Source organism: Puma concolor, chromosome D2 (genome assembly GCF_028749965.1).
Source record: "Puma concolor isolate L17-30 chromosome D2, mPumCon1.1.hap2, whole genome shotgun sequence".
NCBI lineage: Eukaryota > Metazoa > Chordata > Mammalia > Carnivora > Felidae > Puma > Puma concolor.
Window position 1 is genome coordinate 23,564,488 of NC_141677.1, and position 14,259 is coordinate 23,578,746.

Consider the following 14,259-nt stretch of genomic DNA (forward strand, 5'->3'; position numbering starts at 1 on the left):
ACACATAGGCCAGCTGCCCACAGAAGTTTGAGCCACATAGGCTGAAATGACCACTCTGCCACTAGAGAAAGATGCCCCAGGGTTGAATTCCACTCAGTGTTTGTCTGGGTGAACTTTATGTCCTTAACTTCACTGAGACTCTGTTCCCTCATGGCTCTGGTGGGAGTAATAAGACCAGCTAGTCAATGGCTTGTTCTGACAATCAAGTGAGATGATGTCTGGAAAGACATTTAGTTAATAGTGAACATACTCATTTATGCCCTGGCTTTTCATCTTAAGGATTTGGGGTGACTTCCAAAAAGAAAAATCATGAAATATGAATAAAAATAACAAGGTTGAGAGTGAAAAAGAAAGGAAGTTCATTATGCTACCTATATATTGGTCAACAGTTGAAATAATTGAAGTTACCATTTGGATTTGAATTTCTTGGAAATTTAGGTAAAAGGAGAACATAATTTCTTCTATAACACCTATTGTTAGGAGAAAAAATGCATTACTTCCCTCAAAGAAATATTCCTGATGCAAAATTCATGGAAAAAAATTTCATGGAAAACAGGATACACGAACAGTGAAATAAAATCAACTATTTAACAAAAGCGGGAATGACTACCTACCATGAAAAATGAAGGGCAAAACAATACTTATGCTTGGAGGTAGTTGTTATTGCTATAAAATCGTATTACTCCTGGAGACAAACATGAAGCTTGAATTATGGAAATCCTAAATATAAACCCGGCTCTCCTCCCTTGTTGTACCTTCCTAACACACACACACACACACACACACACACACACACACACACCCCACACACACACTCTCAGTAGTTGGGAGGAGTTTCCCAAGGAAGTCACTGACTGCTGATGACTCTAGGCCAGTCACTGCTCATTAGTAAATTGTGGGTAGAGCTGCAAGCCTGAAGTGTGAACCTAGACGTGATACAACACTGGCAGCTGCACAGCCCATTTCTTGGGGCCAATCCAGAAGGGAAGAAAGAATGATACAACCAAATGATTATACACTTGAACCCTGAACAATGGAGGGGTTAGGGGGTGCTGACCCTGTGAAGTCACAAATCTGCATATAACTTTTGACTTCCCCAAAACTTAAATACAAATAGCCTACTGTTGACTGGAAGCCTCACAGATAACATATGTTACATGTATTATATACTGTATTCTCATAACATAAGCTAGAGAAAGAAAATCATAAGGCAGAGAAAATACATTTATAGTACTGTACTGTATTTATAAAAAAAATCTGCATATTAGTGGACTCCTGCATTTCAAACCCATCTTATTCAAGGGTCAGCTCTATAAATGAAACCTATCACAACATGAGTCCTTTTCCTTGAAGCTTTTTCTTGGCTTCCTTGAAATCTCACTTCTAATATTGTAGGAAATGCCTCAAATTTTCCTTCTGGCCCTTCTCCCTTCCTTAAATGTGGGCCTTCACCAAGGTTCTCCACTTAGAAGCAATTTCATTTACACCCATGACTTAAATGTCTTCATACCTTTTTTCACGCTTTCTAGCTAGATCCTCATCCCCATCATCTCCTGAATTTACTTTTCTTTCATACCTAATACCAGTGGCATTGTCCCTCTCCCTGGCTTGAACACCTGGCGTCCTCTTCATTCTACCCCATCACCACACCTCCCAAACACACACCTCCAACTGATTATAACCACTTTGTGCACAAGAAGCTCGACTTCCCCTTTCCGTGTTCAAGGCTGTTGTCATGGCAGAAATTCACCCACCATCCACCATCTATCTCCCATCCAGACAGGGGCCTCCCATCTCATGTACTCCCTGCTTCCAGTCCCCATTGATTCATAATTTTCCTGATGGTCCCAGTTTTCTTCCTAAACCTCATGCTTCCCCACTTGCCTGAAAACTTCTAACACTTCCAGTCACTGTAGGGTCAAGTCTAGGACTCCTCAGCAGAGCTTTCCAGGATCCCAGATCTGTGCATTTACTGCTTTCCACACAGCCTCTCTAACCATACCAAACCATTTCTGCTCGCTCTTCTGGCTCCTCCAAAAAGTAGTTTTCTGCCACTGCGATTTTGCTTACTAGCTTTCTGCTATCTGAAAGTCTCATCTTTTAACACCCAGTTCCAATATTACCTCTTTCAGGGATCTTCCTGAATTCTTGTGTAAGAATTTATTGTACCTTTCTCTGCCTACCCAAGGATCCTTAATTTCAACCTAACTACAAAAATCCCATTTATAGTACTCTGACTTTATTTTCGATAGTTCTAAATAGAGCAGGGCCAAGAACCCTCATAAAGCTTATAATCTGGCCAGGGGAATACCGCTTTATTCACATTTCTAACTTCCATGGGGTAGTAATATTCAATATTCCAATATGTGAGTGCTCTATGAATTATACATTAGATGATTTCTAAACATCAAATAGTACTATGAGACGCTCTGAACATAGGCTTAAGAACACCATTCTAGAAGATATTTCCTGAATAAGTGATAGTAACAGAACTGTCCAACTTTGGGACACAGAAGGAATGAAAGGAGAGAGGATGAGGGAAAAAAAAAGTACAGGTAGACATGTTCTTTTTCTCTTTTTTATCTTAACACAAACTTATTTGATCATTTCATAAAGATCAAGTAAGGTTTATATCTGAGGGAAGATGTTGCATTTGTTTCAACGAATCAGATCACAAAATATTTAGTCATTATGCATTCGAGAAATAGATCTTATGGCAGATCTTCCATTAAGGCTGGAAAATTTCTTCCTGGTGCCTTTCTTAGCACTAGACACATGTAAGAGATTTTAATATTTGTTGATTAAGTGGTTGCTCATCCAGTTACCTCTCTCCAGCTGCCCTCCAATCTCTTGCTTCATCTTTCTAGCCAGACTACTGCAAGTAATTACCAATAGTCCTCTTTCTTTTCTTAACCTCCCATTGGCAGCTCACACCTCTGCAATCTGACCTTTGTCTCCTCACAGCGTTCACTGGCTGAGGTATTAACTTCTACTCTGTGGTCTCCCTGCTGCTCCCCACCTTCCACCCCCGCCAGTGGGCATGCTCAGACTTTTGTGTGGTAGCAGGTGCAGGGAGAGAAGTTGAAGTTCACCTCAAAGAAGTTGCCGAGAATGTGCCATACAATGTGTCAGCCCACAGCCTCCTTCTACAACATAGGGGTGCCAGCAAGTGGGTGAGGCGAGTCAACACTGCTTTGTGAACATTTGGTTTATTTACCCTGGTCACACTAGCACCACTGGGTGAAGGAACAGGCAGTGTTGTGCTCATAAAATTCCTTGCTGTCAGGTTCCTATTTTCTCTCCAGTTCAGACCCCAGGACCTCGACTCTTCTATTGTCAAAATCCACCCCAGTTCTTCTCTATAATGGTCAACAGCATGTCAAAATGACTTTCCTGTCTATCATGCTGGCTCCCCAAGTATCATGTTAAGAGAGATGTAAAATATGAAATGTGAAATATTCTCAAACAGGCATGACCACAAATAGAACTAGTTATAACTCTATTTCCCATACATATCACTTAGTGATTTCTTTTTATTTTATTTAAAAAAAATTTTTTTAACGTTTATTTATTTTTGAGACAGAGAGAGACAGAGCATGAACGGGGGAGGGGCAGAGAGAGAGGGAGACACAGAATCCGAAGCAGGTTCCAGGCTCTGAGCCATCAGCCCAGAGCCCGACGCGGGGCTCGAACTCGCGGACCGCGAGATCGTGACCTGAGCTGAAGTCGGACGCTTAACCGACTGAGCCACCCAGGCGCCCCTGATTTCTTTTTATTTTAATTCAAAACAATTCTCTCCTGATCAGTGCTCTCCACTCTTGCTAAATAAAATAAACAGTTCTCAATCTTCCACATTCAAGCCAACTGACCACTCCCACCCTCCTGAAATGAAATCCTTGCTTCCTTCCCCTCCCCACCCCCCAGCCATGATCCAGCAGTTTCCAGGGTTTCCTTCTATTTCTCTCACTATCCCTTATTTCATCCTTTAGAGGCTCACCCTTCACTACTTGGATGCATGGATTTGAATTTCTTAAGACTTTGGTCCTAGCATTCTCTTCTACCACTCATTTTATAATCTTTCTCTAGGCCATCATATCCATCTATGGATCATACCCATCATATCCACAACTATGAATTAAAGATGTGTCACGAGTTTATATCCAAACTGTAGAGCTTTCTGACAAGCTCCACACCCATAATCCAATGTCTTTTTTGCTCTGTCCTGTAATGTTTCCTGAAGAACTCAAACTCCACATGTCCAACTGAACTTAGCATCTGTCTTTGCAAACTTGTTTCTCCTCTAGCGTTACCTGACACTTCTCATGGGCTCCACATAAATATTGCAGAAGATGGCCTGTCAGTTTACCTCCTCTATGTCTCTTGAATCCATTCACTTTTTAGAAATCATGAACCTCTCATCCTTCCTCCCCTTGGCCATGCTATCATTATCTCTATGCTGAAAATGTTTAACTGGTTTGCATCACTATTCCCCTTGCCAACCCATACTCTGCATTCTAGCCAGAAATATTTTTTTTTAAATTTTTTTCAACGTTTATTTATTTTTGGGACAGAGAGAGACAGAGCATGAACGGGGGAGGGGCAGAGAGAGAGAGGGAGACACAGAATCGGAAACAGGCTCCAGGCTCTGAGCCATCAGCCCAGAGCCTGACGCGGGGCTCGAACTCACGGACCGCGAGATAGTGACCTGGCTGAAGTCGGACGCTTAACCGACTGCGCCACCCAGGCGCCCCAGAAATATTTTTTTGAAATACCAAATAGATGATGTAACTAATTACAATCTCCCTTCCCCTCCCCCAACCTTCACATTGGTCCCTAGGATAAAAACATATTATTCACTATGGCTAAAAAGCCTTTCATGGTGATGGCCCCTGATCACATCTCTGGACTCCAGCTGTTCACCCCTGCCCTCTGTACTCCAACCACTTGATTTTCCTCCAGTTTCTCACATTGCTTCTTCTTTCTGCTTTCCATACATCATGGCTTTCCACCCCTTCCACGTCATGCCTTCTGCCTGTACTCCTTGTCTAGTTGACTCCTATCATTTAGATCTCATTTTCCAGAACCTTGTGTCTCTTCTTTGTGGCATATGTAGAAGAGTGTCAGTTTCATACCTATTTGTGTCATCCTTTTATTGTCTGTCTTCCCCACAAGCCTGTAGGCCCAATGAGGGCAGGGGATACCTGATGCAGTTCATTGTATGCTGAGAGTCCAGACATAGTGGGTACTCAGTAAAGTTGACTTTATCAAAGGCATGTGTATAAAATGAGTATGAAAATAAACACATATAAATTCAGCGAGAAAAGCCTACCCATTGCATAGCGTTTGAAAATTCTAAAGATAAGCACAGTATTGAGATCAGTAAAAGAGCATTGGGAACTTTTAGAGGATTTAAGAAATTAAAGTAGGAGGGCTTCCTTTCTCATACAGATTTAGTAGTGGGTAGATGGAAGTGACGGGGATTTTTTTGTTTGTTTAATTGGGTACAAAAGGTGGTTTTATTAAAGCATGGGGAGAGGACCCATGGGCAGAAAGAGCTGCCCTGGGATTCTGAAGAGCAATTGATTGTATACTTGGGAGTTAGGGGAGGTAAAGACTAGAGGAAGTGTCCAAAAGGATATTCATATGTTAAAGAAGACTCACAGGATCCTGGAGGCCTAGCTATTGTCAAGCTAAGGTTGATAGGGATTTTTTGAATGAAAAACTTCACTTGGGCCCAAGCAACTGCTTTAGCATGTAAGAAGTATGCCATGGTATGAAAGTAGTACTTGCCAACCCTATTCTTGAGATTTTTGCCCCTGCATATGTTGAACAAGAGCCATTGCAAGGAGAGGAAGGGATGACTGAGACCAGGGACATGCTGGGGAGGCAAAAGAGAGAAGAGGTTTCAAGAATGTTTTAGTCTCTGGATTGTGGATATTCTGCTGGTTATGCCTTTTTATATCCTTCCTTCTAAAATCCATGTCATTTCATGCAATATAATTGTCTCTACTTCCATATGGCGACAGAATTCTAGCAACTATATCAGGATCTCAATAAATAGGCAAACTGAAAATGTTGCATAAGTTGTTTTCCCTCACTTACTTTCCAAATAGGAACTCCCCAATAATAAAACACAAATTTTGTAAATTAGCATAGTATCAGTTATGAATGTAATTTTGCAATTATGAGACTAAAAACATTCCACAATGAAATAAGAAATGCCATCTGATTTTGATTTAACTCAAAGGGGGAAAAACACATTCCATTTAAGAATGACAAATAAAGCTGTCAATGTGATCCATTTATAGCCCCTCAGAGAATGCCACAAATCCACATAATGTTCTGAGAAGCTAGTTATTGTATTTGCTCTCTCAGAGAAGGCGTAGAAGTCCCTGACAGACTGTTATCCAAGGAAACTAAGGTTAGGGGGAATAACTTACATTAGTCAACATCCTAGGTGCATATGCCTTAAAGGGGAGAAAGAGAGCTTCAGGCACCTTATTTAAATAGTGTGCAGCAGAGGAAAGGGTGGGGGATAAGGAAGTGATGGGGTATAAGACAGTGGAGAAAACGGTTTTCCTCATCTGTCCCCACCCCTCCCCTTCTTAGTTCATGCGGTCTTACTGCCCTAAGGAGGCTTCTTTCTGTAAGACCTGCTAACAAAAAGAACAGAAGGTTATTACATCTTAATCATAAATGTCCAAAGTGCCAGTTATTTGTGAACATTTCTTATAGGTTATTTCAAGCTCAGGTACGAAGACACTTGCCATAAACAAACGTTGGAAATATAATCACCATTCCTTATTATGATAATAAAACTTCCTTCTTTTAAGAACCAGTTTGCTGTTAAATACACATACAGGTATTCATATTTAAGTATATATAAAATATGGCCCTCTGCAAGACATAACTGATTATATTTTTCTCCTTCACATTGGCTGCTAAAAAACTGAGAACAAAATTTGTTACTATCTTCTAGCAAGAGTGTTGAATTTCATGGCATAAATTTTGAGTATGAATCTCTCTACTGGCCCCATCTTATGTTCTTAGCCTTATTTTTTTCCTTTGACTTATTTTTTCATACCTATTTGAAATATATTTTATATTGCTGTACAGTATGTATTTTTATTAGCCTTTCTCTATAAGCCTTAAATCCTTTCCAGCATATAAATAAAACATTCAACATTTATAGATAGCCTTTTTTTTCCCTTTGGAGGGTTGCACAATTTTCCCAAGGCAACATATAATTTATTACGATAGTATTACTATAGATGCATGAATATTAACACATTGGGATTCGTAGTAATTAAATTTTTGTGATATTTAGTTTAATATTTCAGTTAGATTTTCTTTATATATATACATATATATACATACATATATGTATATATATACATATATATACATATATATAAAGAAAATCTAACTGAAATATTAAATATATATATATATATACATATATATATATATTTTTTTTAGAATGGGATTCCTAACCTGTGGTCCATGGACTCAAATTATGTGCAAAATTTTGAGCATGTAAAATTTCATTAATGAGGCACTTCATGATTTTAATCCAATTCTGAAAGGTGATTTTGACCCAAAAGGTATAAAAAAATTACTGCTCTGCAGTGGGATGACAGTAGAAGACCAAATATTGGTCTTCTGACATTCAACTAATTGACAGAATATTTACTGACTGCCTACTAAGTGCCTGGCACTGTAATAGATACTCAGTAGCATTTAGAGCAGTAGACAGCAGTAAACAGGTAGGCTTGACCTCTGACCACAGGGCGCTTCTAGTCCAGTGGGGATGAGAATAGACAACAAAAAAATGAACATAAGCAATATCTGAGGGGAGAACATTTGAGATGGAGGGAGCAGCTAATGTGAAGACCTTAAGGGAAATGTTGTTCTAGGAAATAGAAATATGAATGGTAGATCTCCGAATTCACTTTCAGTACTTCAGTCTAGAAATATCAGACTAATGATCTTATGCATGAAAGTTAGAAGTCTTTTCCTTGTTTTCATTCTTTTAGGAGTTAAAATTCCTAATGTGAGGGAAAAGTATCCTCAGAAAAAGAACGCGATGTATTTTACTATACACTAAATTCATTCAATAAATATTTGAGTCTACCATCTTGAAGGCACAATGGGACATGCCCTCAAGGTGCTCAGCACAGACCAAATAAAATATAACTGCCATACATGTAACTATAATGTACCTTAAACCAATCCTTATTGTTCTGTACTGTAGGTTTATGAGCCAACTAAATTCTAGGGCCCAGACGCTTTAATATATAGTTTGAAACCCAAAGCTCTCTAGAAAGGCACCAATCACCCTGTAAAAGTTGAAGATGGATGAGCTGGAGAAAGCAACACATAATGAAAATTGGGATTAGAAATTCTTTGAAATAAGAACACTGTACTCTGTGGTTTGGAAAATGCTCCAAATAGCCCTTGCTGTATAAATAAATAAATTAAGATGTGACTAAAGATCATAAATATCTCTCACATTTTTAGATGTTTTCCTGAAATAAATTCTTTATGCACATATTAAATAATATACTGATAAGATGAAGACGACACTGAGGTCACAGAATTCTATGTGACGCTTAACTGGGTACCGGAAACCACGTGAGAACTCTATGCCCATGCCCTTGAAGGTAAGGGAGATTATTAGTTCTATTTTACAGATTGGGAGAAACTGAGGTTTGGAGAAGCAAAGCAATGTGGTCACAAAGCTAGTCACAGGAGGCAGCAGGGATGGGAACCTCAATGGTCTGACCCCAGAGCCCTTATGGTCCCATCTTCGGTGTTCTCAGTCAGCTCTGTGGAGGCAGGTTGCTTCATGAATTATTTCTGATAAACTCATCCGCTTTGCAGTTTAAATGGCTTTGGGGAGCATTTTGAATGATTAGTCTGAGCTTATCATGTGCAAATTAATTTAAATATTAGCCAAAATGATATAGGTAAGATGGCAAATCTATTAAGAGTAACACATGCAATTAAAAAACGTCTCCTTGACTTGGGATCAGAGTATATGATTTAGATTGTCCTTAATATTCCCTCTTCTAGGAAAAATAATGAAGAGTTGAATGTATTTATTTTAAAATCCTCAGAAGTACAAACATTATTTTACTAACCAGTTTCTGCCTTCACAATTTTTGATAAAGAAATTTTAACTTGGAAAAGGGACATTTTAAAGCTTTCTCCAAATCCAGATCAAACAATCATTTTTCTCTTGTTTTACTCCCCCTGAAACCGCTCTTGCAGGCTGCTGGGCGACCACGCCCCCTTCAATAATAACAAGGGCAGTAGCAGCAGGAGCAGTGGATCATAGCCCCGGGGAACCCTGATTATATTATGTTATATTATCGCATATTTATGCTGTGTCACCCACTGTGCCAAGCACCGTACAACTTCATTTTACCCTCACTACAACCCTATTAGCAGCTCCTTTTATTATTCCCAATTCCCAGCTTAGGAGATGGGGGCCCAGGGAAACTGCACACACACACAGAAGGCTTCCCAGCTTGTTAATGGAGGAGCTTACACCAGGCCTACTGACCCTACAGCTGAGGCTGCCTGCAATTTCTCTCTGTGATCTCCCTTTGTCTGATCCTCATCCCTAACTGACACATCAGTAAAGACACACTTTTTCCCAGGATAGGCAGTCTAAACCCTTTAGAATTTAAGGCTGTCCACAAGCTGGGCTTTCAAAAACCAGCCCAAGCTAATTTTTCCATATTCCTTACTAAATACCCTCAAAGCCTAAAGGAACCTGCCTTCTGTGAAAGCTTTAAGAAGTCTCTTAAACCCACAATACAGCTAAACTCTTCTTCTCTTAATGGCCCAGTTCACATTCCACTTTTCCAAGCTACCTTCCAGACTCACCAACCTAAGTAGTCTGAAGAGCTGGCCTCTGCTGTCTACACTGCAGATGACTCTGATGTCCACAAGGGCTTTGGCAGCCTGGGGTGGGGGGGGGGGGGGTCCATGGAATAGTATGAGCATTCTGTCGGAAAGTGCTCTCAGGAGCACATTCAGAGCTTTTATCAGTTTATCAAAACTTAACAACCACTCAGCATTACTACCCCCCCTTCCCTGCCCCCCGCCGCCCCAACCCAAGTCCTGGAAACTAATAACATTAAATGCTAATGTTCACTGAGCAAGGTTCCCAGATTTAGCAAGTAAAAATATATGGGACATGCCTATACTAAAACATGATTTGTGCATTTGAAATTCAAATTTAACCGGGCATCCTGTGCTTGATCTGCAACTCTGTCCTTGAATGTTTTGTGGATATTAATCGTATCTCTCTACTATACTGAATATAGTCATCTAGAGGGCAGGGGCTTCATTATTGCTCCACAGAACTTAACACTTAACCTTTATTGCTAATTACTGATTTACTTTTGCAGTCCAATAGAAATATTTTGGAATGTTCCTGATTTGGGGCCAGTATCAAACATAGTAACTATATCATGGTTTTACATACATGGCTTTGGCTACAAGGAAACAGATTCCCATCATACCCAGTATGCTGTTTGCTAGATTGAAACACATTACACATCTTCCCCAATTATCTTTGTTTAAAAAAAACGTTTTGCAAGGAATCTGGGAAAATCAAAACATACTAAAATAATTACTGGATCTCAAAGTGAGGTCTTCAGACTATTTGATTGAGAAAATCTCGAAAGGTGTTAAAAATGGGTCCAATCTCAGACCTATTAATTCAGAAATGTGCAGAAAGGCTCTAAGCAATCTGGGTTTTTAAAAAGCCTTCCAGATGATTTTTATGCCCTCTAAAGTTTAAGGACTGCTTTTTTATGGGATGTAATACTCTAGCAAGGATTGCTCTTTAAGTTAGAGAAGAAAAGTTATTTTAGTCCTTAAAAACAAGCCATCATCATTTGGAGTTCAAAATATCAATCATCTTTTAAATGTATCTTGAATCTATCATGGTAGTGGTAAGTGCTCAGCACTGTCGTTTTGCCATTTGGAGCTCTCCAGCATTTAAACAGAACTGGTAAACTAATGATAGGTATTAAAAGTCTGCCTGGTGGATCATTAAAATAGTAAATGAGTTACTGAAATTTATACAGGCCATACAAAATTTAAAACTTAGATTATCTGAAGTAGAATGTTCTGCTGTGTACTAATGTTGCTATCCAGGATTGGTCTGGAAACCTAAGCCTCTTTGGAATTTCTGGGGGGAAAAAGCATCACTACCTAAAGCTCCCTTCCCCTGTTCATTGGGTGGTCCCTGAGATTTTTGACTCCTTGGTGAAAGGTGTGCTGTTCTGGAAGTCAGGATGTATCTGTTACATATTTTATGTTCTGTGTGTCCTCATGAATAAAACAATGGTTTGGACCATTGGATGGTCTCCAATGCCCTTCTAAACCCAAGTTTTTATTATCATTCTGAGGTTCAGATTTCTCTGTTGTAAAGTATGGGGGTTGGACCATGTTCAGTGTGTCTGCTTGTCCTGTGTGTCCCAGGGTTGTCCTGCCGTCTCTGTTGCTATACTTGGATCCCCATTCATAATTCAGGCTCACTGTAACAGTGTAAGACTGGTGATACTTCATTTAGGTTTTCCCAGGGATGGGACGATATACTGGCCATTAGCACATGTCCTTTGTAGGAAATAATTATTCATTATAGAATTATAATCATATAATTCATAATTATTCAACATATACTAATTGATCATCAACTATGTGCACTGTGTCACCTTGGGAATACAATAATGGAAAAAGTCAGACAAGAGGAGCTCTGGTCTCACATGGCTTACAGTCTGATGGTGGGAATGATGGAGGAGAAGATAAAAACACCAACCACATATATGCTGATGTGTAAATAAAGTAAGTGCAGTTGGTCATCAGTGTTAGAAGGGATCACTAGGCCTGAGCTAGAAAACAACAGAAGAGTATTTAGGAAAAGTCTCTTGGAGGAGGTGATATATACTTGGACCCACAGGAAGGAAAAAAGACCAAGGAGGGGGTTGGAGAAAAGGTCAGGGCAGGGAAGAATATTCTGGAAGCCCGTGGGAGGAATAGTTTAATGTGGTGGGCATCTAAATATCCTTTCCATCTCTGAGAGATCATTTAATCCAAAACTAGAGAAAGGAAATCAAAGGCCCAGAGGGTTTAAGGTCAAATGGCCAGATAGTGGGAGAACTCTTCCATGCCTTAGTCTAGAATATAAGCCCTTCTTAGGGATCAGGCTCACAATGCAGCAGTAAGTACCACAATGCTTTGCTTCAAATCCTGGCTCTTTGCTTGTCCTTGGGGACCAGAGCTTCTTTGAGACTCAGTTTTCTTTTGTGTGAAATATGGATGACATTTGCTGCATCAGGGATTTAATGAGATAAGGTGGCGCAGTGCCTGATGTATCATAGCTGCCTGATAAATGCAAACTCTTTTGATTTTTCACCTAGTGCACTTTCACCCATACCAAGCTGTTGGAAAATAAGTAGGGCAGAGGTTAAGTTACTTGGATAAAGGAAGAGTGCTGGCAGAGGAGAAGTTCTGGAATACTGGGCTGGGGCCTGTTTAGCGGCTGTCCATCTGAGAGCTGAGTGGAGAAAATGAGAAGAAAAGGCCACTGAAGGTGGGAAGATGTCAAGGAAAGACATTCCCAACTTCATGGTTTTGCTCAGAGCTTAATCTGTTAGTGGTGAATCTAGAGTTGTCTTCATAAGACAGCGAAGACCATCCATAGTAATATTTATACTTAAAATTAGCATGTAAGAAGCAGGTTTTACTTTAGGAAACCAGTAAGCAAAAAAACGACGTACTTTATTATTAAATACATGTAAAGAGAAAAATATGATGTTACCATGTCACTCAATCCACTGGGAACAAATTAATCTAATTATCTGCAGGATATTAAAATAATTGCTCATATTAAGGATGCTTAAAAACCAAGCCCATGGTATTGGAAGAATGAATAATTTATCCAAGTAACTATAAAGATTTTCTTCATTATGGACAAAACCACAGATTGAACTTCAGCCTTAAAATATGGAGAGGCATATTTCGTGGATTAAAGTGGACTATCTATAAGGCCACAAAATCTGTTTGCTCTCTCCTTAGAATTCCCCAAAACATAAGGGAATATTTATGGTTCAGGCACACTCGAACCAGGGCTGAATATTTCTTAGTTTCAGAAGTTCACTGGGTCCCTTTCCCCCCAGCCATAAGGTAAGTGCCATTCCATATATAACTTTTTGAAATGCTGCTTACTTTATGATTCTCTGCCGATGGTGCCTTATGGGAGAAATTTTATTTCAAAGTTTCATAGGATGTGAATTGAACTCATTATTTTACTCCAAACTCATTGTTTAATTGACAGGAAACATGCATTCTAAATCGTCTTGTATGCATGGCAGAAGCAGCTACATAAATTTAACAATGGGTGGATTATTACTATTTTGCATATTTATGGAATTTTATATTCAGGAAGCATTTTACAAATCTTTTATTAGTTAATCCTTACACTTACGAGTGAGTCTGACAGGTGGTAAACAATGCTTTGGGTTTTAAATTGCCAATTCGTGAAAACTTTAATGGGGAAAAAAATCTACAGCATTCTTCCTTGCTCCCAAACTTGCCAAGAGCACATTTTTGATACTTTTTTCCTCTCACCAGGGACCAAGGCTAGAGGCCTGGAAGCAGGTTCGTGCCCACCAGAAACACAGTATTACAAAAAGGGTACATACTGGGCTCTGTCTGGGGTCAGGTGGCCAACACCAGGGGAAACCTCACAGACACCAAGGTGATTATTGACAGCGTTCCCAACAAAGCTGCATCCCAGTAATAGAGACATAGAAAAACACGTAAGGAAGCAATTTTTCTAGAACTACACAGTAAACTTGGTTTTTAGTTCTAATGATGCCATACCTACTGGACTCACTATGTAATGCCATCATCAGTTCTCTTAAGATGAATGCATGTATATTAAAAGAATAAACCTAACTCAAACTAAAAGAGTGTATTTCCTTTTTTCAAAAAGTCACAAGTTAAAAACGCTAAGCTCCTTTGAACACTCACTTCAGACTTTTCGGATCCTCCAATCTGCCCCTCCTCCAGATACCAGAGATGTTGGAGAGCAGGGCACGAAAGCCTCCGTGGATCAGTCTCATTGTTGACCCAAACCTTTTACAGCCTGGGGCTTTCAGAGCTAACAAACCAAGAAAAATCAATCACACATCACCTGAGGGCTGGACACGAGGAGCCACAGATGCTGCACCTACT

At 39.6% G+C, this 14,259-nt stretch overlaps 1 protein-coding gene across 7 annotated transcripts in view; it reads right to left on the reverse strand.

The window, feature by feature from the left end:
* The window catches only part of RHOBTB1 (Rho related BTB domain containing 1), a 124,300-nt gene that overhangs the window by 109,000 nt on the left and 1,041 nt on the right, over window positions 1-14,259 (reverse strand). For 2 of the 7 annotated variants that reach the window (XM_086679793.1, XM_086679786.1), the window contains exon 2: window positions 14,056-14,185. The exons of the other annotated variants lie outside the window; for them this stretch is intronic. The gene's annotated coding sequence lies outside the window, so the exon portion shown is untranslated. The remainder of the gene's footprint in view (window positions 1-14,055; window positions 14,186-14,259) is intronic. 7 annotated transcript variants of the gene reach the window in all.